The following is a 27982-nucleotide window of genomic DNA, read 5'->3' as shown; positions in this document are numbered from 1 at the left end:
GGACAAATTTCAAGATAAATGGTGCTAATTGACAGTGTTAGTGGGCGCAGGATGTACCACATCCTTTCCCCTGTTGTCTCTGCCTAAGTGTCTCACTCCTTACAGTCACTTCTTTGTGCGAGAAAGAGTTAAAAGATAATGCTAAAAGGGCATCACTACTTTTTTTCTGACTTAGACATGTAAATAATAAACATCCAGTGGTTATTCTATGGGACTGTGTTTCCAGTCCCTGTTACAGGAAAACCTCTAATAAATCAAAAACCTCCTTTCCCATTTAGGAGACAACAAAGATAGATACCCAGCAAGATGATGAACCCAATGATTCACTGTTTTTACCTCAAGAATTGTTGTTTTCCTTTGAAAAGGTGTATGCTTTCTTTTCAGTTACTTTCCTCTGACAGCACACAGGTGCAAACCATATGACACAGCAGGCCAAGTGGAATGATGGCAGTTCCTATATCCCTGGAAGCTCCTTAAAACAGTAAGTCTTGAGCTGAAATGAACTAGGCCATCACTCCAGAAAGACTTCAGATTCTACTTGAATTAAGTATGAACAAGACCTAAAATTCCAAGAAGGGAAGCCAAGTCCCTTGTATGAATTTATTCATATTATCCTAAGCAACTAGTTTAGTTAAGAGCTGAAAATTGTGATATTTATTATCATCATCACCACCACCGCCACCGCCAGATAACCACTTCACCTATATCCCCACTCAGAGTCCTAGAGAGTGCAAGCCGGGAGAACAGTACTACGTTATGACAAGTTTACAATGACATAACACCTTTCCTGATTTGCCTCTTCAATCCCTGGAATACCCTTTTGGTTTGAGAGATGACTGGGAAAGCACTCCTGGCTGCCAACTGACCCGTAGGCTGTTCTCACTGGGCAGGAAAAGTTAAACTTCCTTGCAAACAGGGAGAATCCGCAGCAATAAAATACCGTTGCAGTAGCTGTAACTACCAATTTTGCCATTTTATGAACTTGTTGGACAAATGTCATTAAATTTGATCAGACAATACTGATACACTTGACTTCAAATAGTCTGATTTGAAGAAATGTTAAGAACTTGCAGTGCTCTCTGAATGGAAACTGCAGAAACTTAGGATCTTTCCTTGACTTAGGCCTTTAGTATACACAGAGAAAAAACAAGGATAGCAGGTCAAATGTATCCCTTAAGTAACTTCACCCGATCCCACCATGTTTTTTATCTGTTGATTAATGACTGTGGGATGTATTGCTTGCTCAGGCAGCACATTTATGTGTGGAGCTTTTCTACTTGCTTGTGTAATTAGTCACATTCCAATCAAACTTACAACAAAAATAATAAGAAATCATTTCTACCTGCGCTAGTGCACAGGACACCAGAGAGTGATTTTGCACTAGATAAACAGACCACATCTACGGCTAAATCTCTCTCTACGGTTTGCCTCTTCACAGCAGGATTCAGGCTCTGCTGTCATCATGAAAGTCAATGAAATCTTCAACTTGAGAAGTCCTTTTTGATTCTTCAAAGAATACAGAGACACATAATGGCACAACAACGTGTTAGCGAGCCGTCTTAAGCGAGCGTTTATACGAAGGAATATATATACTAAGGAATATACTAATGCTGAAAAACTCTCACTATGCCAGGAAGAGGAATGAAAATACGTAAGCACAAAAATCAACACCCTAGAAAAGCTTGGAAGCGCTCAGGTCTCCAGAGGAGATTTCATCTAGAACCTCTGCAGCAACTGAGTTACTGCACCTTCCGCTCCAGCTCCATTAGTCCACACACTTGCAAAAAAGTTGTCCGCTGCTTCACTGAAAGGTTTACATTAAGACAGAAGTCTGGTGCCCAGGAGAAATGTCCTAGATGTTTTCTATGCTTAAAAGGCAAGATGTGCCTAATACGATTTTTCTGTAAAGGGCAACTGAAGTATGGTATTAATAAAAAATAAACGATGTTAACTTATGTTAAATCTTTCTCTCTTCTCCAAAAATACACAACTGAAAAAAACCTACCCCATCAGTACTAATGCACAAGCAGGTCCTCTCCATCTGCCAAATATGTAGGTCATTTCAGTGAGTGACAGAGACAAAGAGGCCTGATTTTAATTCATGAAATATTCCTGCTAATAGCAAAGTTATTGAGACATCTGTTAAAAGCCTGACCTGTTATAATGGGGGGGATATCTAAAAAGACTGAAATTTCTATTTAAATTAATGCTACACTATTTTATTGGGCATTTTAAAGAGGTACTGCTATTAACAAAAACATTATATAAATTAAAAGCAGGCCCACAATAATCCTCCAGATAAAATCTGGTGCTGTCTTCTAATGCTACCGTATGAGCTTTTATTTGCATGTGTGCTATGTGTATATATTACAGTATAGCAGATATGTAAAAAAAAAAACCAAAAACTCAGAGTCATAGCAGCCCAGTTTAAAGTTTGGCAGGGAACAGTTGGCAGACATAAGAAAAAAAAAAAAAAAAAAAAAAAAAGAAGTAAATATGTTTCATGGCCTCTATATAATTGAACATTCTTCAAATTCCTGTAATGGAAATGTCAATACCATGGAAATCCTTGAAACATGGACACAGACAGATAAATGTGGCTTAAGCCAAACACCTCCACCCAGAACAAGTAACAGGCCTTCAGACAAAAAAAATCTACATAATAATAAACTACCCACTCAATATTACTAACAAAATTAAGTTTTTGCTTTTGGGGTAGGGGTGAGGTGAGCAGAGGGAGGCGGAAGATCGGTGACAAAAGCTGTCAGGAGGACTGCACTGCAGAGGCAAGGTACGGGCGGGATCTCCCCTCGTCGGCACTCGGAGAAAGGGAGCTCAGTCCCACGAAGGACCCGCTGATGCCACCCACGGGGCTGGGCCCTGGGTCGTTAACGAAGATAACGGCTGTTCTGTTATTGAGTTCGACAGAACAGGACCCATGACTAGCTTTCTTCTCTTTACGTTAGGTGATGTGCTAGAAGATGCATCGCACAGGTGGCGAGTACCTCATCCTCGGGGGCTGGACGCCGCTGCAGGAGCTCTTCGCTGAATGTTCTGCTTCCCGCTGGCTCACTCCCAAAAAGCGGTGTTAGAAAAGGGAGGACAGGTTTTCCCAGGCCACAGAGATATGAGCTAGAACGAGGGGCACAGGTCCCAGGTCTTCGTTACAATTCCTAAGAAAAACACTCAGCACAGCGTCTCAATTCCAAACCAAAGTGAACAGGCACCAGCCCTTCTTCTTCTCCCCCATGTCCTGGTTCCCTCACAAGATGCTCCGTGCCCACACAGGTGGATGTCGAAGGGCTCTCTGCAGTACTGCCCTTGCCACGGATGTCTTGTGGGCTGATGAGATACTGAAGTGTAGAGCAGAAAGTACATAAAGAACCGGGTATAACTGAGTAACAGCTCCTCAAAAAGCTGCCAAAAGCCTTTGAATCACGTTACAGGATAAAACACAGCTCTGAAAGTTTACCCGTAGACCACTTATATGTATTTTATATTTAATTCAAGGTTTCCTTTTTCTGAATCTAAAAAACGCTGGGTAGCAGATCAATATATTTTCATTAAAATGCCACTTTTTTTTCTGAGGGAGAAAACTCAGAGAGACATCTTTTTTTAAAAAGTGTGGGTCAGCCAAGATAAACTCAATACCTGTGACAAAAAATAGTAGCATATGCAGAAAATATAAGGTCTAATACATGCTCCTCCACCATTACAAGGTATCATGCATCCCCCCCAACATCCACTTAAGTCATGCCATACAGCCACTTGATGCACCACCCGTGTGAAATCTAGTCCTTTCTTATAAAATTAGCTAGGCAGAGATCTGGGTTTTACTGTTTCTCCTGAGATGCTCTATGAATGTTCAGAGTTTTAGAAGCTTGTCTTTATTTTTTCCCTCCACAATCTATATTTTACCACTTTTCTTACTGCTTTTTCCTTTTTCTATTGCTGTATGAGACATCAACGTACAATATAAAAATACATGTAACAGGGAGGCAAACTGCCTTTATCAAAGGTCTACCAAATGTACAAAGCAGACAGATTTTTTTCTTCAGCATTCAGCTACAAAAGCACTACACACAGCTAACAACAGTAAGAAAGAAAAGTGATGATTTTAAGCTGCCAGTCTCCCCTTGGCAATAAAATGTTAAGTCTTGACTTCTCCACTCCCTAAATTCTAAATACTTCCCTGTGCAATTCTAATAACTTCTTAATTGTATTTCTGAATGGATTATAAGCACAAATTAACAGAGCAAAATACCAACAAACAGCGCCTAGATGGGTTATATTCTACTTTGGTAAGATCACGGGATATTTTTGTATTATTTCATTCCTCTTTCCAAATTCATGTTCTTCTGGTGCAGACAGTGGTTTCAAGGAAAACTCTTAAAATCCCTACTTAACTAGGATCAAATAAATGTCACTGAAGAAGCATAACTGTGCCTTTGCCTGCAGTCATTATGGAATGGGCATTATAAAAAGGAAAAAAAAGAGTCAGATCTGTTCTGAAGTATGTAAATGTCTCATCATTATTCAGTAATACCTTCCCCCCTTTCCACCTTATTCAGCATCTTACCGGACAGACCTTCCTCTTAGACCACCATTGCAAACAAACAAAAAGCACAATCCTATCATGTACTTCAGGGCAGGAAGGAAGGACAGTGGATGTAAGCTATGGAAACTGAACTTGTGAGTAAAATTCCATATTGGAGAACTGCACTGCCACCTTCCCAGCCCAAGGAATGCTAACAAGCAGAATGATACTTAAGAAGTAGATTATTAACATCAATGAAAACCTCTCATAAAGAAATGTCTTCCACTTGAAAAAAAAAATTGCATTTGTCTGCAGGTTTTTGTACTTAATATGGTTAAAAGTAACAGAATTGAAAGATATTAGTGGGAGAAACCGTTATCCAATTTTCAGTGCATGTGCACTTCACAGCTTATGTATTAAAAAGATTCACTGCTTGCCCGTGAAGTCAGGAGGTCCCAATCCTGTGAGCAGGTCTGTCTCCTCACACCTTGCACTAACACACAATTCAACTGAAATCATTGCAGTTTTCTTACAGAGATTCCCCTCAAGATATTTCTGTAAGCTTGAGGGCTTAGGGTTTTTTCTCTCTAGTTTAGTAGGTCCTTCTAACTTAGTACCGCAGGAAACGAAAGTCCTTACTTACTACAATTTTGCTTTGTAAAGAACTTTGACTATGCTCCTCATGAGCAGAATAGTAGAAGCTGGGATTCTCCTTCTTGTTTTAAAATATAGTCATTTTATGAAACATATTTTTGCTTTAATACTGAAAGCATTGCTTCAGCATCTTCTAGACCAGAGCAGAATTCTCCCCCCTGTTCCAAGAGACTTTATACAGTCATTTTTTCCACTTCTGGATCAGAAGAGAACCACGTTCTCTTGAGTCTTTCATTAAAAGAATAAGAAAGATAAAACAGACTACATCTCAGACATGTGAGGCTCAGGGACAAGACCTTGCTGTCTTGTTCAAAAAGAGGACTCGAACATGGTTGTTCCCCATCTCAGGTGAAGTGACTTGGCCATAAGGCAACTGACCATTCTGAATGGCTTCTCAAAGTTTCCATCACTTTGACCAGGCTTTTTTTTTGAGGAATGCTATAAAACCCAGGAAATCATTAATAAGATCTGGTAAAACCCCTTAAAAACACTGAAACCAAATGCAATCTCCACTAATGTCAATATTACCACATATAATGATTAAATATCAGTTTCTCTGAGGTGATCACCTTCTCTGCAAGTGTATTTGCACGCACTTATTTGCAAGTCCTTTTTCTGGCTACCAAGCTTCACTGGAAAGTTGAGGGAATTTTAAGTGAAGTATGATTTTCTTTAAAACAGGAAAGGGACTCTAAATGGAAGACAGAGGTCCAAACAGACCTTCAGGTGGCCCAGGAGCCCCCAGGTTTGGCCCAGCTTTCTCTGGCACCTTTGTAAACACAGGGAGATTTAAGCGGCGGGAACATGACAGGAGAGGTACGCTGCCATAACGAACCACCATGAGAACTTTTAGGCATCTCAGAAGTATCACACAGGTTTACATTGGACCCAAAGCTATTAAAGGTAATACAGAAGTTCTCGCTTCTGCGGTGGCAGCTGAAACGAGGCCACGGTACCAAACTCAGCAGTTGCAGAGCCAACCCTTCACCAACTTACAACGGCTGCACAGGTGGGTTTCCACCAAATCCAATTTTTTCCACATGCATTCATTTCAGAGGGATATAGTGGAACAAATCAGAGATGAATTCCTCCGATTTACCCTTCAAACAATACAGTTGAAATCTCAATACCTTTTTGGCTTCTTGAAAATAAAAGCCTTAGGGATGCAAAGGGAAGGAGAAAATCAAGAGCTTACACTTTACATTCCTGTTTTGTCTCACACCTTGGAGGGCGCCTGGGTAATAACTATGAGAGGACAAAGTGCCTCCAGTAATCTGCATCCTGCCATGACTTTTGCACTCACAGTTGGTGATGTCTTTCTGATTTCCAGTATTTTTATTTCATAAAAGATAATAAGATAAGTTTCAGTTTCCCATTTCCCCTCTTCTTTCACAGCCAAAAGATCCTTCCAAGAACAGTGCCTGACTGTATCCCTAAATTGCCCTCCAGGTGTCACCTGGGTAGGAAATTCCTGTTCCCAATCTCGGTCTGTTCCCTTTTACAGTAAGTTCATGGTGTATTTTTACTCAGGAAGGTGTATGATTGAAAGGGATTCTGTAAAGGTACCAAACAGACCTAGATGTTCAAATCTTTGTAGAGAGTAGACCTTTTCTGAAGTTCCACTATACGAACAGGTTGTGTTTTAATGTATAAACAGAAACCTCACTTCAATGCAGACAAGACTTAAGATGTTGTTCTTTCTTCCCAAGGAGTGAAAGAACAGTATAAAAGATTTCCTAAGTGGCTGTGATAGATCTCTCCACAATAGCTTGGCACATGTTGTATGTACTAATAGTTTGTCATAAAAGACAAACGATCAATACTCCGGGGCACCAGCCATAGGCTGTGGAGCATCAGGTTCACCCAGAGGCTCTGCACATATGCTGTTACTTTTGGCAAGTGGCAGTCTCACCATGCTCCAATTCCTCCTCTAAGAAATGAAAATAATGGCTCTGCCTCTCCGTCAGCATTGCACAACTAACCATGTTAAAGTTCTGTTAGTAAATATGAGGGTAAGAGGGGCATCATTCCCTGTTACTGAAGACGGAACAATTATTTTTTAAGCCTACCTGGTAGGGCTTTCCATGATGAAAGCCAAGGGTGGTTTTGGTGAAATTTACGGCATATTGGACAAAAGCTACAGGATACATGCACAGAAGCTGTTTTTCTCATCTGTGACTCTCTCCCAGGCTCTTAGGGAACTGCAGTGAAGGGCATATCATTAGTTTCAGTGCCCCAAAAGTTGGGAGAACTTTGAATATTATGCTAGTCATAAAATAAGCATTTAAACAGTTTCTGAAAGTAGAAAAGGCTTTTAGGGAATGGAATGCAATGAGAAAACACAGGATGCTGGAAGGCTGCATGGAAAAAAAACAGATTGAAAAGATTTAACCTGAAATATTTCTAAATTTATTTTCTTATTTGCATTTTTGAGCCCTAATATTCAACCTAAACCTTCCAGAAGTTTCAAATAGTACTTTAAGACCTCTGGAATACAGTCTGCCAGCCTGAATTCAAAGCTTTTGTCCTTTTCACTTGTTTTCCAACACCAGTACTATCCCATATATAATACCTTAAAAAAAACCCCACCTAATCCATCAAGTTGGGTTTAATTTACACAGAAGAAAAAATAAAATTATACATTTCTCTGGGCATCAGACACTCCTATTTCCAAACTCTAGACCAAAAATACGAAGTTAGACCTTAATGTGGGCTTAATGTAGACTTAAAACTGGCTGGTTTTGGTTAAAAGCAACTACAATGAAATTTAAGAAATAAGAAAAAGTTACATGAGAGAAACCACTGGGGGTTGGATTGTGTTGGATTTTTATTCATGTTTATTAAACATTTCCCAAGAAAGAAAACATTTTTACCACTGAATGCCTTCCGCAGGAACCCACTAAAGAACATTCAACCTAGTCTAAGAAATAGGAATATGTCAAGGAGGAAAGAAAGCAATTATGTTCACAGGATCAACCAAATTCTCTTCTCCCTTTCACAGGCAAGACAAAGAGTTGCCCAAATGCATATAAACAGAAGTGATGCATATGGGCCAACACAGAAACCTCCCATTTTGTTTCAGCCTTACCAGGCAGATTCTCAGCAAGCATAAATCATCACAGACAATGGAGGCAGGCTGACAGCAAGCATCTGATTATTTGGCCATCTACTTTGTCCTCACTAATGTTGGAAGCCGAGAGTCCACAGAGAAAAGTAGAGCTTCCATTTGCCCACAAACTCACTAGCACAGTATACCCTTTACAGCAATCAGAGAAGTCTTCAAGCCTTCATTTAACTTCAGCTGAGAATCCCCAAACAGTAGCAGAGTGCCTCAATAACATCAAAGTGAATGTGGTCACAGGCACCTTTCAAGTCAATGAGATCTGCTGCTGTTCTGCCTTCTTGATGAATGAACACACCTACAAACCATGCAAGACAGAGCCAATTCTCAATTCACACGTGGCACAGAAAAGAACTACTGTTTCACTTCAACAGCATCTTTAGTGTCATCAACCCAGTCTACCCCATTCTTAACTGAAACTACTGCAGACATTGGGACTTTCTCCCTCTTTTGCCTCAGGCAATTGGTTCCTGGCGACACAATGTCTCTACATAGGCAACATAAAGTAGTTTTAAACCTGAGAGCAATCCAAACTCCTAAGCCTACGTGGCAGAGACTAGCTCATATCCATGCTGCTCAGAGCTAAATGTCTCCATGGCAGACTTGTCTTGAACAGAATTACTTGAGAAAGTACAAAGTGGAGCCACAGGGAGAGCTAACACATGAACTGCATAGATGATCAGGAGTCAGGTGCTCAAACTCACCTCCTGGCCTTCTTCCATTTAGGAGAGCAAATCAGCCACAGTATACAACTTCCCATCTTTGACTGAAGTTACTTTGGCATCTACAACTCATTTTCAAAACTCACTTTGGGTATTTCTGATCCTAAGACAAATCAAGCCTCAAAAAAACGCAGAGGGCATTATCTCCTAACTGGATGATCCACTACTGAAAATGGATTGTAAGAACTCCAGGTATGATTGAACCTATTATTGAAATACTGAGCTGACATTTGAAAAAGACAAAACAAATGTGTACAAATGGAGCACAATTCTAGAGTCAAGCTTTTGTGAGAGAAAATTTAAGGAGGTTCAAGGTGTTTTTCATACAAGATAGGCAGATATAAGTGAATAAGAACCAACTGAGAAAACCCTTTCAGATGCAAACATCTACTACCTGGTATATAACTGTGTTCTTCTGGGACTACTGAAAAAAACCTCCACTTACCGAAAGTGATAACAGTACTGAGCTTTCTGTCACAACTGCCCAATGTCATGCCGTCCTCAATTTATCTGTCACATAGAAACCAGTTTCTACTAAAGATCACCAAGAACTTCTACAAAAATACTCTAGTGAGTACTGTGGTTGTAAAATTCTGAGGGTGCCAGCAAACTCAAAGATTGACAAAGCTGTGTCCCCACTGATCATCGCTGGCAAAGCAAGTTGGAAGACAAAGTTCAGCTCCTGTCCCAAATATAACTCTACAGGGAAAAAAATATTAACTAACCACAAGGAGAAGTTTCAAGAGTCTTTTGACCTGGAGTCATCATTCTGTATTCAATTCTGGTTTATGTAATGCCTTCTTCCCTCCACACCCCAACTTTTTTTTTTTTTTTTTAACCTCTGGAAAATGGAGTTTAAGTATAGTTATCTATTATTCTTGCTGATCAATACCATCTGTGGCAAAAGACTACGGAGTTACAGTGGACAGATTAGACACTGAAAAGCTTTTAAAATTACCAAGAAATCAAGTGCAACGTACAGTTCTGTTGCCTGGTCTGGATTAACTCCCAAAATTGGCTGATAGAAAGATGTGAGAATCTTTCCAAGAAGTTAAAACCTGTAGCTAATAAAAGTAGCTGCAATATGAAAAATTAGGCTCTTCTCCCTTTAAATCACAGCCCATAGAGGCACTGAAGTAAATCCCTTAATCTCTTTTTAAGTAGCTATTTTATCCCAACTTCCTCTGTGGTTTATACCCTCAAAGCATCTACACCACAACTCAAGAACAGCCTAGGCCAGGAGCTTCAAGTTCCTTTTCTTCAAAAAGCATCTATAATAATTAAAAAAACAAAACAAAACAAAACAACAACCAAACAAAAACAACCAACAACAAAAAAACCCACCAAACCAACAGAACCACTAACCTGAGTTTGGCCTTCCTGATCTTTTAACCCTTTGTCCAAGCCCATGCAACAAAAAGAAACATTCACCACTCTTAAAACCACCATCATATATTCACTGAGGCATGCCAATGATTAAAATTAAAATGATTAAGTGTATATTTGCATCTTTTACAAGTACATAGCAGATCATGAATCTGTTTTCATCCTTGTAACCAATTTACAGATGAGAAAAGCGGAACAGCAATTTTAAGGCCTCAAGTCTGTATCCTTGATCAAGTTTTCTGCTTTCTTCACCACAGTATTCAGTAGAGCATTGGGCAGATCCAAGGGGATCTGTCAAGATACAGTGCACAGCAGCCAAATTAACTTGCTGCAGGATTTCTAGCAAGACAAGGGTGGATTGAGATGCAGACCCAGAAATCTAAATCTCTTAGTCATTTGCTGAAATTGAACGGCCGAAGAAAAACCTTAGAAAAAAATTTCAGAAGAAAGGTTCTTGTTGTTTTAAACAATGATGCTTTTTCTCAGGGAAAACCAGAAAAGTGTATTTAAGATGTTGGACCATGCCTTCCTCAAACAAGGACAATTCAACAATATCATAAATCTATGCCCAACTCACTGAACAATATCATAAAAGGTGCTGGATTATGAAGGTGAAAGTGCTCGCTTAGTCTTCAATTTAATGGTGACACATAATTTTATACATATATATATATATATATAATTTTTTTTACAACACTTTGCATTATCACAGAACTTTACAAACATTAACTAACTGTCATAATGTTCACCAGGGAGGCAAGTATCATTATCTACACATTACAGATGGGAAATTCCAGGCAGAACAGTTGGGCAACGCATCTAAGACCACAGAGGAAGTCCTATCGGTGCCAAGAGGAGTAGATACTTGCCCCCCAGACTCACATTCACATCATGCCTCTCAAACTGCATACTAGACTGGTCTCCATTTGATAATAAAGGTCAGTCCTACCTTTTAGTTTTTATGAAAAATAAAACTGTAGATGTTGACAGCACTTACCTTGTGATCTCGATGATTCCACTAGCTCAGCAGAGGAAACACCAGTGTAACGTTGAAGGTTACAGACTGAAGTGTAAGATCACCAGATTTTAAGCAACATGCCAGAGAGGCAGATGGTTATACAGTAATGAAAGGAGAGCATTATAAACTAAAACCTCATTCTACAATCTCCTTCCTTGTTTAGACATATGCACCCTGACTATTTACTAAACCCATCTCACATCTTTACATTTCATCATCTGCATCAGCTCTGAAATTTTTTGTGTTTGTTTTTGCTTAAATAAAAATAAACAGAAATCTTCACACCTGGTGCTCACATTTAAAGTCACAACACAGATAAAGAACCACTCATGAACTGGGAAAGGGACACTCGATAGCTGAATTATGGGTTCCCATAACATTTCATCCCTTTGGTTAATGCATTTATTTGAATTCCTCTATCCTAAGTGCACAGGATGTATGAGTATATCAACACTTTCATGACAGCCCAAATCACCCACTTTCCATAGCAGTAGATTGACATGTCATGGAGAGTGTGATTAGGAGGTCGTCAGAGTACACAAAGCACCAGATTAAAGCTCAAAACCAAGACATATTTGCTTCTTTGGGTATTAAAAAAAGATCAGCAGAGGAAAAAAAGCCCTGTTGTAATTGAAAAATATGAGGCTTAATATATTGTTGAAAAACACTTCTGTGCAAGGCTGTTTGGGACTTTTTTAAGCCAACAGTATGTTATCTTTTGATAGCAAAATAACGCATTTATTATAATGTGGCCTCTACTTAGGCTGGTATCAGCTTGACAGGCCACCACCATTTGTTGTAGCACCAAACTCTTAAAAAAGAAAGTGGGGGGGGGAAGATGAGCAGAAGGATGAATACATGTTCCTAACTGAGATCTTTTTGATTCTGTCTGTAGATCACGTTGCTGACTGTGTTACAAAAAAGCTGATAATTCTTTGGATCTCCATATTTCTCTCAACTCTAGCCCACTACGATCCACCTTCTGCTTTTTTAATACAGGAATCTGAGTCTGCCAGTTTGCTAAACTTTCTGAGAAAATCCATCAGAAAGAAGGGAAGCAGGCAAGCTATCATCATATCCCACTGATGTCCAGGAAATGCCAGCCTAGCAGCTGTCACAACAAAGGAACTTCAAAGTCACAGCAAAGAAACTAACAATTGCCATTACTAACACTGTATCATTAATGACAAACTTTATGAGAACCAGAATCAGCCTAAGAAGGAGAAGGAAGAATTAAAAAAAAAAAGAAGAAAGGGTAGGCAGGGAGGTATTTGGTTGTTGATTCCCCCCCCCCCCCCACTCCTTTTTGAAGGAGAGATCCAAACACCCACTTTCTCCAAATTGTCCTTGATTACAATCTTCAAGAAAGTTATCATTCATGCTACCTCTAACCTTATGTCTTCTTGCTGAAAATTTTCAAGGAAAAATTCTTCCATCACGTCCTTGGTGCAAGTACTCAAGGATGTGCCTTTCTCATGAGCTCTGAAAAATCTTAAAACCCCTTGTCTCCTTGAAGGAAGTAAACGGATGTCTGCTAAACACTTAGGTTTACATAGCATTTCTTCCCCCTTATTTATTGAAAAAAATAGCCTTTTTAGAAAGCACTTCATATTTTGAGAACACTGAATTCTTTCTTTCCTTTTTTAAGTATTTTTGGCAAAGTATGTTTTTGATTATTTAAAGATAATCTCTATTCTAAATTGCATCTGACTCACATAACCTCCATACTTTAGAAACCACAATAAAAGTGCCATATATTAGCTATAAATGAATAGGGAGTGAGTCAGTGAATAGTTAAGGACATTCCACAGAAATGCACGAGCTGCATACTAAGTTTTTAGAAAAATATTCTATTTCATTTTTAGAATTAACAGTATAGGTTACTTGGAACAAAAAAAATACTCTTTTTTTAATTCCCAGATGAAATGTGTTTTGTTTTCCTTATGCATCTTTGTCTACTGTACAAAGAGACCTTTAGTGAAGTGACAGAAACACTGGTGTTTTCAGAGAAAGAATAGTCACAACTTGTACCTACTAAAGGATTTCTGTAATTAAGATTTTTTTTTTAACTCTTTCACTGGGAATACCTCATTCTTTGGCCTTTGCAAGGCCATCTTACAATATCAGCTTACAGAAATTACTTTAGGGAAATCGCATGTTTTTCTCTAGCTACTGAGTTCAAGTGTGCTTAAGTTCAGTGCTTTAAGTATTTAAAAAAAAAAGTTGATACTTCTGCTTGCCAAGGCTCGTATTCTCAGCAATGTCCTCATATTGAATATATGAAGAAGTTCATTAAATACTAACTGAAGTTTTCCATGCATCATCATGTTTGCAGATCCACACTGGGGAGTCATGCCCCTTACCGCATGCATCCCAGATCCAGTAAGTATGGTATAAATAACTACATAAAAATCCTAAGTAGTGGACATGAGACAAACAGAATTCTTACAGCACAGGATTATGGCTATAAAAAGAGTCATAAGAACTCCCATTCTATCAAACCCATAGCTACTGTCTGAAAAACAACTTTTTTCAAGATCAAAATCCGACAGAGGTAAAACATTTACTACAGATGAACCTAAGGGAAAGGTTCTCCATTCCAACTTAAAAGCCAGAAAAGCTGACTGGACCATAATCCGAGCATAAACTTAAACATGATGTGGAAACATCCAAGATAGGGCCTTAGCAATCCTAGCAGCCATAATTCACTTCCAGAAAAACCATTAACCACATAGGTGCTGAGCATGCTGGAGGACCTCAGCACAAAGGTAGGAAAAAACAAACAAACAAACAAACAAACCATGGTAAGAAATTGCTCAGTGGACCTAGGTGTACTAAAATCAAAGGCATGCAGTATTCCTTCCCACTGCCTTTCCTGACTTGGGCTGCGCTAGGTGTTTCGATGGAGAATGCAGGTCAAGTTGAACACAATCATCCAGCCATGTCTTAGCTATCCCCCAGAAAGGAGGGGTAGGCAGTCAAGGACCCTCCCAAAATAACAGAAGATAACAGTAGTGTTTAGTTATTAGTCTCACATTGAACCGTGGAGGCTGAAGAGGACAGGCTCTTGTAGCCAGTATTCTGCAGTCATAAATCAAGGTCATGCAGAGCTCTGGGGACAGACCAGTGTTGACCCCAAAGCCTGTGTTGGTGTAATCTCGTCTTTTTTCCATCACTACTCATCTGTCACCACCACACAGGGAAAGTTCAGGGTTCAAAAGAGAGTCCACCTACCGATACCTTTGGCTCACAGCAATATTAAGCAATCCTCTCTGTTAAATGACAGCTTGGGACAGCAGCTCTTTGATCTGAGTACCTAAATAAAGAACCCCTGGGCAGGATATTAGTAACAAATTTTAAAAGAGCAGCTGCCTTCTATACATGATAAAATAAGGATCTCCTCAAATGAGACAGGTGTGCGAGATCCTAAACCCCTTCCCACTTAATGCCCACAGCACGAAAAAGCGTCCACCCAGACAGCCATTGTAAATCTTTTCACCACTTCTCAGATGGAGATGTACGCTCCCCTGATACCTCTGCCAATAAAACCAGAAGGAGGAGCGAAACTTAATGAGATATAAAAATATAACTGGATTCCTTTTTGTATCATTTGCTGGTTTTATTTTTGGACTGTTTACCCACTGAGGTGACATGATCTGTAGCAACACAGCATAACCCTAAAACCCAGCATCCCTTCTCTGCAACACTTGCTGTGGTGCATCCAGGCTGAAGCTAAACAATGGCTGATGGCGCAGAAGCAGACCGTCCACACTCAGAAAACGAAACGCAACAGACAGAGGGATAAAAGAACTCTTATTCTTCAGGGTTTAGCCTGTAGCTGGCCACATGTGCCAGTCAGCTAAGGATGGGAAAGGTTCTTCCCAAGAACACTGTGACTGGGGCAGACAGCCCAGCATTTTCAATTGGGAAGATAAGAGTTCTAGCAAGCCTAAGGAAAACAGCAACTGCTTCCTACCACGTAACTTTAAGAGGATGTTTTTCAAGAGCAGAAGGACTAATTGGGTCACGGCAAAACTTCACGTGCTGTCAGCAAAGACTGTGGTGGCTTTGCTGAAGTCGTCTCTTCTGCAATGAAAAATGGCCCATCTCTTCAGCCTTCCCCCGACAGCCTTCCTCTGTGGCCTCTGTCTGACCAAATGGTCTCTTGTTTTGCCCAGCCAGGTACTTTTACAAAGCAGAACAAGGTGCTTTCATCATATCAAAAGCCCCGGTCTAGCAAACTAAATGACATTTCAAAACATATCTGGCTCACCTGGTGCAATTTCCCCCTCCGCTTCCAGCGGTTTACAGATAATGTAGGATTACCAAAGTTGGGCGTGCTCCCAGCTTTGTATTTGGAGTCCAATAAAGAAAGGCATTTGGTTTGCTTTCTCCTGTGCATACCAGTGAAGTAGGACCTTCTTAAATTGAGCCACTCCAGAACTGAAATATTCCAGTAACCTGATATCACACAAGCTTAAAGGCCTATCCCCAGATGTGTGCTCGGAATTGTCCAGTGAATTCAAAGCCACAAATACAAAACCCTTCTATACATTAAAACCCCTTTAATACAGCTATTGCTTCCCAGCATGCATGCAACACTGGGTACTGCTCTGAAGTTGGAAGCAAGCACTATTTATACTGCAACAGAGAGCAAGTTTGGTCTTAACAGGAGGGATGCTAGCTTCCCAAGCTGGCATGCATGATGGTTTTGCACACAAAATAAAAATGAGGAACAGAGGGCAGAGGAGGGAACAAGAACTGTAGTCCTCACTCCTTCTGTCTGTATGTATTACGAGTGCAAAACCAGCTGTAAACAGTAAAGATGTCCCTATCAAGCAAAAATACCATCCTGATTAAACAGTGGTCACGACACTTAAATATTTTTAGACTTAAATTAGTCCACTACAATTCACTAGGATGATGAAGGACCTCCTAACTAAACTAAACATACAGTGTAAATCTTCTGCCTTTATCAGAATGAATAAATAGGTGTTGAGGACTCTAAAGCTGTGGAGAAAAAGTCTACTGAAAACCAGTTTTTAATGTGATTGCACCATTCAGAGATGAACGAAGAGGGTAAAAGGAAAAAGAAAACACCTAACATGTCATATCAATCCTTTGCCAGGATCCTGCAAAATGCTATTCTTCATTACATTTCCTTGAGTCTTCTGCCTATATTCTGTTGGTGACAGCTTGATTCTGCCTACGCTTATCAAATGGATGGGTGCATGTACAGCCATATGATGGAAAAGGGCTTCTCCATAAAAACAGCAGCTGAAGGCAGTTTGCTGCCACCAGAACAAACCCTCCATGCTCCAGCTCATTCTGCTGGAGCCCTCGGGAAAGCCCGATTTGGGACACAGGCCAACCCGGCTGTCCAGCCGGGCCACACAGAGTCCAACAGCCACTGCTGAAGCACCCCTTGGTCCAGGCAGCTGCTCAGAAATGGATGGCACCGGACCGGTGTGCTTCCGTGCGCACGCGTGTGTGTGATCTCTGGGCTATGGGAAACCGTAGGCTTTTTACCACCTTCTTGCAGAATCCACTCCATGACTCCAGCACATGCAATCCTCAGGAAGTTTTTGTGATTCACACTGAAATTTTTCTGTGCTGAGTTTTACCCCTTTGAACATCTTAAAATAATTCCTTTTTTGTCTTAATATTTTACACCCTTCAAATACTTGTAGATTGTTATCATATGTCTTAGTCATCATTTAGTCCAAACTGTACATATTAAAATCTTGTAATCTTTGCTCATATTTCAATCTCTTCAGCCTCTTAACTTCTGTTGCTCTTCTCTGAATTCTCCACTAATTTCTTGACAACTTTTTGGCAACAGAGTGGCCAGAATAATAGTGTCATGGACACCTTACGGCTGTACAGAGATAAAGAGGGAAACTTGTGCAACACCAAAATGACATTAGCTCTTCCCTAAAAAACAACAAATATGTCTAATCTGTTGTCCAGGATCACTTATTTTTAGTGGCTGCATCATGAAATGCTCTGAAATACAAGTACAAATATTCACCTAAAAATAATAACTTAGAGACAGAGTTTAATATACTCAAAACTGTGTTTAATTAATCTTCGTGTCACCTGTGAGGAAGGTAACATGGAACAGTATTTACCTGCAATGCTAGAGAGCACATGGCTGAAGGGAAGTCTCAAAAGACATGACCCATAGAAAAGAGGCCACACCAAAACAAAGAATCCAAACAGTTTCTTCACCACAAACCAAATTAAGGAGGAAGTTACAATCAAAAAGGTAAGGAGATAAAACAAGGTTTAAGAAAGGAAATATTATAAATACAACTCTTCCAAACTCTGGAAAATTCTAATATACAAAATCTCTACAAAATAAGACAAAGCATGGTAGCTTTCTGTGTTGTATATTTGGTCAGTAGAAATATTCTTCAGATAAATCTGATCAGGCATGGGACTAAGATGCATATAATCTAACTATTATCTTCCTAAAAGTTAGGTACCTAACCGAAGCCACCATAATCATCTCCAGAGAGCCATTAATCCCATCCTAAAACTGTAATATATTTAGGATGAATAGCTCTCTAGAGGTATTTCTCCTCCTCTCCACTGAAAACAGAGGGAGACTAAATAGCTGTCTTGACTGCATTTTCCTTTAAGATGACTAAAGTTAAACAACCTGTACCCAAACCTCATTTTTAAATGCTGGTCTCTAAAGAAATTAATGTAAGCAATTAGATTGTGCAGACACTTTAAATATTATCTTCTCTGGAATTTTCCAATTATTTGGTATTAAAACCAAAACCAAAACAAACAAAAGGAAAACCTACAGATTCATATTCAGATGTCCTCCCATCTTCCCAAGTACTAAACCAAGGACTACTAAATATCTGCTTGCATGGAAGATATCCTTCCAAACAAGTCTCTGAACACTGGTGGCAACGTGACAGGTTCAGTACAACGGAAATCTGTTGTTGCCTTAAGATGCAGGGTTCAAATGCTCTGAAATGGCTATTAACTAACTAACTAAAGTTTGGGAAAGAGCATTCAACCTTCATCTGGTTCACAATAGGCTGAAACAGCAAATGAGCATGAACAAAGGTAGTCAATAGAGAAGACTCACACAAAGCTGGGACAGAAATCGGACAAAAAGTTTAATTTTAGAGGACAATTATAGGGAACCATATGGTTGCAGTGGCACTGATCTGCAAAACTTCCAAAAATGCTACCAAGAGAAGAAAATTATGTACGAGGAAAACTGAGAGAAGAATAGCAAGTCTATTAAGACATAGCTGACATAAGAGAACACAAACCCTTGCCACAAGGAACTTGCAAGCTAAGAGGAAGAAATAATTTTAAAAAAGAAGAAAGGGGGGGAGTGTTAAAAAAAAAAAAAATTGAAACCAGAAGTATAAGAAAAGAAATACAATATATTGATAATATAAACCAATTTTTAAGTCAGTACATTCCAATTACAATGGAATTAAGTGGCTTTTAAGTGAGGTCAGGATAGTCTCCTGGACATTCCAGTTCAGGGAGGCAACACAGGAAGAAGGCACAACACAACACAGAGGGCATAAGGAATAAAAAAATATCTACAAAAACACTTGAAGGACATCAAGGCTCAAAAGTGACTATGATTTTCTAGAAGCAATGCTGAAGGAATCAGTGTTCCTCCCAGTCCTCACAGCAGAGGCAGGGATCAGGCAAAGCACAAATGCTAGCGATAACTGCATCACACATGGATACAGATGGCATCAGTAAGGAGAGATTTTACTTCTTTGACCATGGGAAATGCTATTAAGGACAAGAGGACATTCACTTCATACAAAAGGAGGAGGATGTCCGAGCACCAACTTGCTAAGCTACTGGAAGGTCTTTTAACAAGGGCTAAAATGGGCAGGTGAAAAAAACCCTACAGCTAAGTACAAACAAAAGTAACTTGGTTGGGACCTCCAAGGAGGAGGTGAGCAAGACAGAAAATAGGTTGCTAGAGGGGGAAAAAAAAAAGGAGGACAAAATGCCTATCAGATAAGCATCTCCTGTGTCCATATAATAACGCAAGAAGTTTGGTGAATAGAAAAATAAACTAGAAATCTTAACACATCATCAAGACTGTGACTTAATTAGCATGACAGAAATCTGACAGGCTAACTCATATGACTGCAATAGAAATATAAAAGGGTATATAACCTTTGTGAGAAGGATATGGGAGAGGAAAAAAGGAATGGAGTGTTGCCTTGCAAAACAGACTGCACAAGCATGCTCTGAGGCCCAGAACGTACAGAGCGTCAAACCTACTGAAAAACTACAGGTAGTGATTAAAGGCAAAATAAACCAGTTCCGCCATGATGGGGAAATTCCACAAACTACCAAACTGGAAGATGAGTGGGGCTGTTGAAAACAATTAGTGAAGTAAGCCAAAGCATTTGCATGAAAAAGTTGGTGAAGATGGGGATTAATAACACATATTCTGTGGAGAAATCAGCAGATCACAGCTTTCCAGCATCTTCATGGAATGCACTTCAGATTTCTTTTTATTTTAAATTCAGAAGTAAAGAAAAGACCAAAGGGACATTTCTTCTAGACTGGGGTCTAGCCTGTGTGGATGAACAGACTGAGTGGGTGAGAGTGCAAGACAGTTATGAAGTTCACAATTCTTCAGAAAGAAAGAAGGAGAAAAGCAAAATAAAAACAAAGGACTTCTAGAACATAGAACTCAATGATCTCGGAAAACTAGCTGCTAAAAATCCCTGGGAGAGTCTACAGGAAAAAAGAAGTTAAGGAGGCCTAACCGTTCTTCCAGGAAAGTAAAATAATAAGCACAAGCTACACCAATGAAGAGGAAAGAAAGAGAATAGTAGGGTTTTAACATCACTGAATTATGAGCTCTTTACTGCTACCAAGACAGGAAAAAAAGCCTGAAGAAAGCAGAAGGATATCAGAATACATGAGAGTAAGTATAAAAATTGCACAAACATGTAGAGACAAAATCATAATGGTCAAAGCACAAAATTAACAAGGGATATTCAAGAGTAACAAGAAACCATTCTATTAGTACATTTAGGTAGACGAGAGAAAATGTGGCTCAGTTAATGCAGAGGAGGATCAACTGACAGATTATTTGAGCAAGCTGAAGTGCTTAACACCTTTTTTGTACCACCTTTCATTCAAAATTTCAAGTGGAGAGACACAGATAATTCACTTAATACTCACGAAGAGAGGTATGGTCTTACTCCAGAAGAAAGAGCAAACAGATTAGAGAGCACTTAGCTAAGTTAGATATTTTTCAAGTCATTTGTGTATGAATTTCATCCTGGTGTCCTTAAAGAACTGTTTGAAACAGACTTTGTAGAAGACAAGAAAAGACTCAAAGAATAAATCTGGTACCTACCATGAAAAGAGAGAGAAAAAAGAAAGAAGGAACAAGGGAATTCTAGACCACCCAATTTAAGATTAATTCCCAGAAAAACTATTGAACAATGAATCAAACTAGCCAGTAAGCACCTAAATATAAAAGATGAGTAGCAATCAACATTGGTTTAAGAACAAATCATGCCAAAACAACCTAATTTCCTTCTGCAACAGGGTAAGAAACCTTATAGAAAGCAAATGCCATGTACTTTGACTTTATTTTGGCCTTTGACAATCTTCTGTAGTATTCTTATAAGCAAGATAGGAACAAAAGAAGCATAGCCATAGTATCACACAGATGCAAAACTATTTGGATAAGGGAATCCACACAGTAATTATCAAAATACAAGAATACATCAACAGGGTTTCTGCCCTGAGTTTTGTTCTGGTTTACTTTTTCATTAATAACCTAGATGATGGAATAGAAAACATGTTTATTAAACTTGCAGACGACATGAACCTAGGAGGGCACTGAATGACTGAGTAAAATTCAAAATTACCTTGGCAAATAAAGGAAATTGTCTAGAGGCACTGGATGAGATTCAGCAGGAATATGGCTAAAGTAATGTACCTGGGCAGAAATTATTAATGACACAAATGCAAGATGGTGATAACCGAGCAGGTAGCAGTTTTTCAGAAAAGGATCTAGAGTTACCATGAATTATAAGCTTGATATAAGTTAGTAATATCTTGGCGAAGCAAGGAGTCCATCATCATTTCAGGGTTTGTAAAAACAGACATGCAGCCCCAAGGACACGGGAAGTAATCTTTCAGCTCTACTCAATTTGGGAAAGTTTCAAGATGTAAACTGTCGAATTATGGGCAGTGTTTTTCAAGAAGATGTGAAGCAGTTGAAGAATATCCAGAAAAAAGCATGAATTATCATAAATGCAGATACCATAAACAGTGTGGCACTGCCAAAAATTATTACGTTACCCAGATTTCCAGTACATAAAAGGCTGTTGCAAAGGGAATGGGATTAATTACCAAAGAAGTAATGGAAGTAAACTGTAGCAAGAAAGATTCAGGTTAGGCAAACGTAAGATCTTTTTAATGGCAAGAATAATGAGGTACTAGAATAGATCACTTGAAGTGGGACTCACAATTTAACAGTCTGAACAATTACTTGTCAGGAATAACAAAAAAACCCAGTCAATCCTCTTTTGGACAGTGAAGAAGACTACCCAAGTTCCTCAGGCCTTTTTCTTTTTTGAAGGTTCTAGGATGGATAAAATCACTAACAAGCATTAAAGGAAAACCCACAGAAGAAAAAAAAGACAGTTATGAAGCACTGCAAAATGATCATATAACTTAGGAAGAGAAAATTTCAGCCCAGAAAGGGACCATTTTTGTGCTTGGATTTCAGCAAGGTATGTGTTTATACAAGTAATCTAGGCCAGAAGTGAGAGTGTCTCTTACGATCCTTCAAGATAGCCTCATTACACCAGGACTGTCAATCCTTTAGGTTTCAGTATGCATTAGATGCTTACAAATAAATCCGTCATGTCCAGAGACTAACAGAGAGTCTTTAGAATAGAAGCTAGTACCTGCTAAGCCTTTCAACTGGTCTGATGCCAGCAACAAGTCACAGCAAAGCAGCAGCAGGAAATTTAACAATTTTTCGTCATCTGCTCACTATCAGGGGAAGAAAAAGGAATAAAAGGTAGGAAACACCTTGAAAGCAGCAGCAAATGTAGAGTGCTGGAAATCAATTGTACCAGGGCACAGTATCTAAGCATGATTTTGTTAAAAACACATTCATCAAGACTGGACTACTGTATTAAGAGAGCAGAAAGTCTAATGAGTGGGCCTCAACTATATTTATTTTCAATGTTTACCAACCTTTCCAAAAGCAATGAAGTTTCTAACGGTACCAACACACTGGCAACATCTCCCAGTTTTGTTCATCTTCTGGTTCTGAACCCCAAGAGCGCACAGGTGGAGGCATGTCTGTACTGCTTCTTCTTTCCCTTCAGAACAGTCCTCTCCATCCCCCTCACCTTCCCATCCTTCTAACGCAGATTCTACTTAAACCGCCTATTTACACAATTCACCATCCACATCCTTCTGTCACGGCTAACCCCACGGCACTGGTCCCTGCTTTCCTCCCCTCTACAAAACCAGGATCCAACTCCATCCTCTCACCCCTCCATCCCACTCCCTGCTCACCTTCCCCAGGATCCCTGCCCCAGGTTCCCTCGGGCATCCTCCCCAGTCTTGAAGAGAAAAAACAGATCCTGACACGGTCGGTGTTTCGGCAGCAGCTGCGGGGAGCGGAGCAGGCTGGGTTACCACCACCGACAGGAACAAGTTACCACCCGCCCCACGACTTGCCCAAAGTGCTGTTCAGATGATCAGGGCAATCATCTGAGGAAGGATGTTTATCAGGTGGTCAGGTAACAATCTCCACACTGGCAGGGCTGGGAGCTTCTAGCTGTCTGAGTGGCTCAAGTACCCCAATGGATTACTCCAGTCTGTAGCGAGTTATCGCAAAAGAAGACTGCAGAGAAATTATTTCCCAAGTCAGATTTCATAGCTTTTTGCCCGCCTAGAAGACAGCCAGCTCGGCTGGCCCAACGCATAAGACTTCACACAGCAGTTCATGTTACCTGGGCTGTCACTCCAGGTGAAATGCCCGCTGGCAGATCTCCTTCAGCTCAGGACCTCGCTTGGAGGCATAAAGCCCTGCAGATACTGCTAAGCACCATGATCTCTATCCCATTCCCAGGATCGCATGCAGAAGACACAGCTGGCCAGCAGGGTGGTCCAACACATCTAGAGTATGGAGTCCCCCAGCAGAAGAGACGCTGCTGTGCTGCATTTGCCAACGTGTGAATTGCAGACAGCGTGGCTGAAAAGCGTAATGCAGAGATCGACTGAATGAGCGAGTCCCAAACATCGCAGTGCCTAGCAGATCTGAAAGGCCTTCACATAAAACAACGCGAAGGTGCTTCCCATCGGTGAAATTCCACCTGCTTGACAGGGAGTTATACAATATCAATCCTATCTTAAAGACAGGTAAATTGAGGCAATAGATACATAATACCTTGCTTCAGGAAACACAGGAAGTTTGCAATTGTTCTTGAATCACTAATGCAGGCATAGGTAAAAAGGCCTACTCCTACTAATGTCAGTGCCAGCACAGTTTGGGGAATAAGAACAAGGTTAAGTTTTAACATCTTCCGAAGAAATTGAACCATTACTCAAACTCATTATTCAAACGCTTCTTCTACTTTCAGACTCTTTCCAAATGCACTGCTTGTAAACATAGGCATAAGTGTAGGAGTTAGCACATATATAAACTATTCTGTATACTTCTGTGATGACTGCAGCTAACCCTGAAGCCACTGGAATTCCGCTAATGACAGGACACACATGTCCACCAGATAACAAAACTGAGATACCAGGAAGCAAATTCATGCCATAGTGATGCATGTTTCTGACTCCATCTAGTTGCTCACTGCTGTCTGCTTTTACATTACTTGAGACCTCAAATATCCAAACAGCTTTCCCAATATCCACACATAAAACTTCAGAAAAATTAAGCCATTTCCTTTCATGTGTGAATCAACCCGTAGATCACATGATGTCTGTTGCAAAGTAACATTGAGACCAAGAGCTTGTTAAAAAAAACCCTCTACTTGAGTAGAAAACCGACACCCATATTGTTCAAAGACTTGGCCAATTATCCCATGACAGAGTAAGGCAAGAACTTCCTCCATGGCTAGGTTTTTGCATACTTGTTAATGAGAAGGCTTTCCTTAACTACCTCAAAAGTTTTTGACACTTTCAGAAGCAGAGATGACTGAACTATGTGAACTTACATGATTTCTTCGACAGTTCCTGTCCTCCTACAGATATCCATATTTTTTACTTTCATGTAAATACCATACACTGCAATTATACAACTTTTTAAAACAACATTTTTGGTAGAAGTGTCACACCAGTTATATGGAATTTCTAAGCTCATCTAGACCTAAGAGCCTTCTGGCCAACATTTTCAAATCTAGTATCTAAAATTGCTCTTCCGAATCCATATGCTACTAGAAGTTCTCTGCATCCAGCAGCTTCAGCAGGTGCTTCTGGACATTAAGAGCTTTGGAAAAAGTAGCTACTTATTTAGAAACATAAATATGGAATCGGGTAAGTAAGATGAGATAATCAGTTCATTCAAAGCTTAAGTCTTGACAGTTTTAGGATGTATGTTTTCTGTCTCCGGATCCTACAAAAAAACCTGAGATCAGTTAGCATACTTGAACAAACACCCCTCTCTGAGGCTAGCAGGGGACTATCTCCAATGAAGCTTTTAAGTTGATCGCCTACTTTCTATGCCAGCCTGACAGCTAGAACCTACAGGTACTTTTAAAATCCATCTTTATGCAGAGGGTTTTCATTCTGCAAGTCCAATGGTGTTTACCGTAGAGATTTTACCGACTAACTCACAATCAGTTTGTCAATTATGAACTTTATGAATTAACAGCATTTTAACCTTATATGTGCACTTAGGAAAAAAGTCAAATTAAACAGGTGTAGTGAGAGTAAGGCTGGCAAATGTACTCTAAAACATTCTTCAGAGCACAATCTCAACATACAATTAAGAACTCCTATTTTCACTGTGCATGTGCTTCTTTAAGAGAAAATTAGTTTCTCCCAAGGTAGCTTGTCATTACTATGCTCCCACCATATTCTGGTCTGCTATCACAACCAAAAAAGCCCACCCCAAAACCCTCTTTCTCATCTTTGAACTAACCCTACACTATAGAGTAGCCAAATGTAAGTAAAGCAGCTAGTTGCCAAACAGAACTTGTGAATACACTTGCTTTTCTTGTAGTAATTCTAGAAGTTATTGCGAATACATGGTACCTCTACCTTTGGTACATTTTATTCCCAAATATTGGAGCTCATGTATGTACAACCTGACTGTAACAGAAAGCCACCTTCAGTATCTGTAGACCCTCCAACAACTGCACAGGAAAACAATGGTGTCCAAGGTGAGGCAGGGCAAGCAGTACTACTCCGTCAAGAACAGTGTAATAGTTGGTGTTGTGGTATTTTCCTAAGAGCAAAGAAGCTATTGAAATTTGCTTTGTTCTGGATTCCCAGTACAGACTGAATTGTTTGGGACAGTTTATCTATCTCTTAAGTCAAGTCTGCATGGGGACGTTGAGAAAGTTAAGGCAAATCAACTAAAGGTCTGACACCAATATGCACACACTTAATAGTCCTGAAGCTGTGAGTAGATGCTCTAATTCAACAGCAAAGCTCCCTGTAGCTCCTTATTCAGTTAAGCTACATTGGTCTAAGGCTAATTTACTCCTGAATTAAAGCAGTCCCCCAAGGATTCAGCACAACTCATTTTTGCGTACTGACTTTATGCATTTAGCCAGTTTGCCTCGCCTCTTCCTGAGTTCCCCAAGCCTTAAGGAGTTTTCAGCCTATAGCTGAAGGGAGCTTGCCTACTTCATCTCTGATGTTGAGAACATCAAACTGAGTGTTTTCTTCAACATTTTCCATCTAGAACACAGAAAAACTAAAGAGAAAGTCCTTGCATTGCTTAGCTGCTTCCTGCTCCAAGGTGAAAATTCAGTGGTTTTGGAGTTCACCATTACCTTGCTCCGACTCTCATTCTTCGACTTTGTGGAAGCCAGTCTTGGGAAGTGGCACATTAACAAGCAGAAACAGGCAACAAAAAAAATGCAAGAGGATACTAATCCCAAAGTGGGATTTGAACTGTCACATCACCTTCTTTAGAGACTTCAAATCATGTCAAAGCTGTATCTACTGACACTGGTTTTATTCGTCGTGATTTGGAAATGGCAATCGTATCGCCATGCTCTACTGTTTCGCATCGTAATCACTGTTGTGGTACCTCAGCACTTTCTGGAAATGAATCATATTTTATGAATTCAATACTAATTCAATTCAGTACTAATCCTAAACTGGGATTGATAATTCTCAAAAGATTCTAATAAAATTATCTACAGAAAGGATCAATGAATTTTAAAGCAAATTAGTTGCTTCCTTACAGCGAGAGGTCAGATTATCATTTTATTTTAGTCAAAATTTAAAGCACTTCTCAAACTATAAGCTCAAACTATACTTAGGAGCAGTAAAGGTGTCCTTGTTCCATCTAGGGTCATTAAAACTTACCTGGATGCTGGCAGCAGTTGGGCAATACTTTGTTTTGGCCTTACTGCATGGATGTTCAGGTTTCAGAGATGCTTTGAGTACACTCGCACAGACACACTTGAGCACACACACGCGTGGACGATATCCCAAGGTACCTCAGAAAATTTAAGTTCCTGTATTAAGTTCATTAATTGAGCTATCTGAATGACAAACTAGAGTTAGAGGCCCCACTGTATAGCAGCTAACTAAAAGGACTGTTTAGAGGAATAAACAAACACACATAATGCCTGATGTTTCCTTTCCCCAAAACAAATTCATTCATTATAAAAGAACTGTCACATCATCATCTTTAGAGACTTCAAATCATGTCAAAGCTGTATCTACTGACACTGGTTTTTGTTCAGCACAATTTGGAGACTGCAATCTTATCACCATTTCTCATTGCAACCACTGTTGTGGTACCTCAGCACTTTCTGGAAATGAACCATATTCCATGAATTCAAACATAGATCTAACACTTTAAAACACTGCTCAAGCCAGGTGCCACCAAAATAAGAAGTAGGTAGTATGCAACATGGGATGCACTGGAGCATGGACTTTTTAAACTTGCATTTTTAATTTTAGATGTTTTTAAAACAGAATACTTAACCTCTCAGTGTCAATTAAAAAAAAAAAAATCCCAATCCCAAAGTGATTTGTGTAGCACTATCAAACAAGAACCTTTTAATATTTTTATGTATTTTATTATTCAAAATAATAACAATAATAAGTATGCAAATGAAAGTAAAGCCCTCTGGACAATATTTTCTCTGATTTGCTGGAGAGAAGGACCCCTAGTGTCCAGCTGGATTTTAGCCAGCCTGGGGTCTGGTGACTACACAGCATCCAGGATAAAAAAACATCTTAGCTTGTAAAATATTTCCTGCAAACACCTTCACATCTCTCTTATTTGGAAACCGACTGATTAAAAGAAAAAAATACATGTATACAGTTCTGCTTTCTTAAACTAATTATTT

The 27982-nt window shown here is 39.6% G+C and overlaps 1 protein-coding gene across 6 annotated transcripts in view; it reads right to left on the bottom strand.

The window, feature by feature from the left end:
- ZBTB20 (zinc finger and BTB domain containing 20) overlaps positions 1-27982 on the bottom strand; it is a 486412-nt gene that overhangs the window by 442261 nt on the left and 16169 nt on the right. The window contains exon 1 of one of the 6 annotated variants that reach the window (XM_041125016.1): positions 11418-11438. The exons of the other annotated variants lie outside the window; for them this stretch is intronic. The gene's annotated coding sequence lies outside the window, so the exon portion shown is untranslated. Of the gene's footprint in view, positions 1-11417; positions 11439-27982 lie in introns of those variants that run through there. 6 annotated transcript variants of the gene reach the window in all.

This window comes from Aquila chrysaetos, chromosome 7, assembly GCF_900496995.4.
Source record: "Aquila chrysaetos chrysaetos chromosome 7, bAquChr1.4, whole genome shotgun sequence".
NCBI classification, from domain to species: Eukaryota; Metazoa; Chordata; class Aves; order Accipitriformes; family Accipitridae; genus Aquila; species Aquila chrysaetos.
Note: the sequence above shows the minus strand (reverse complement) of the source record. Positions and strands in the feature narration are given on the sequence as shown.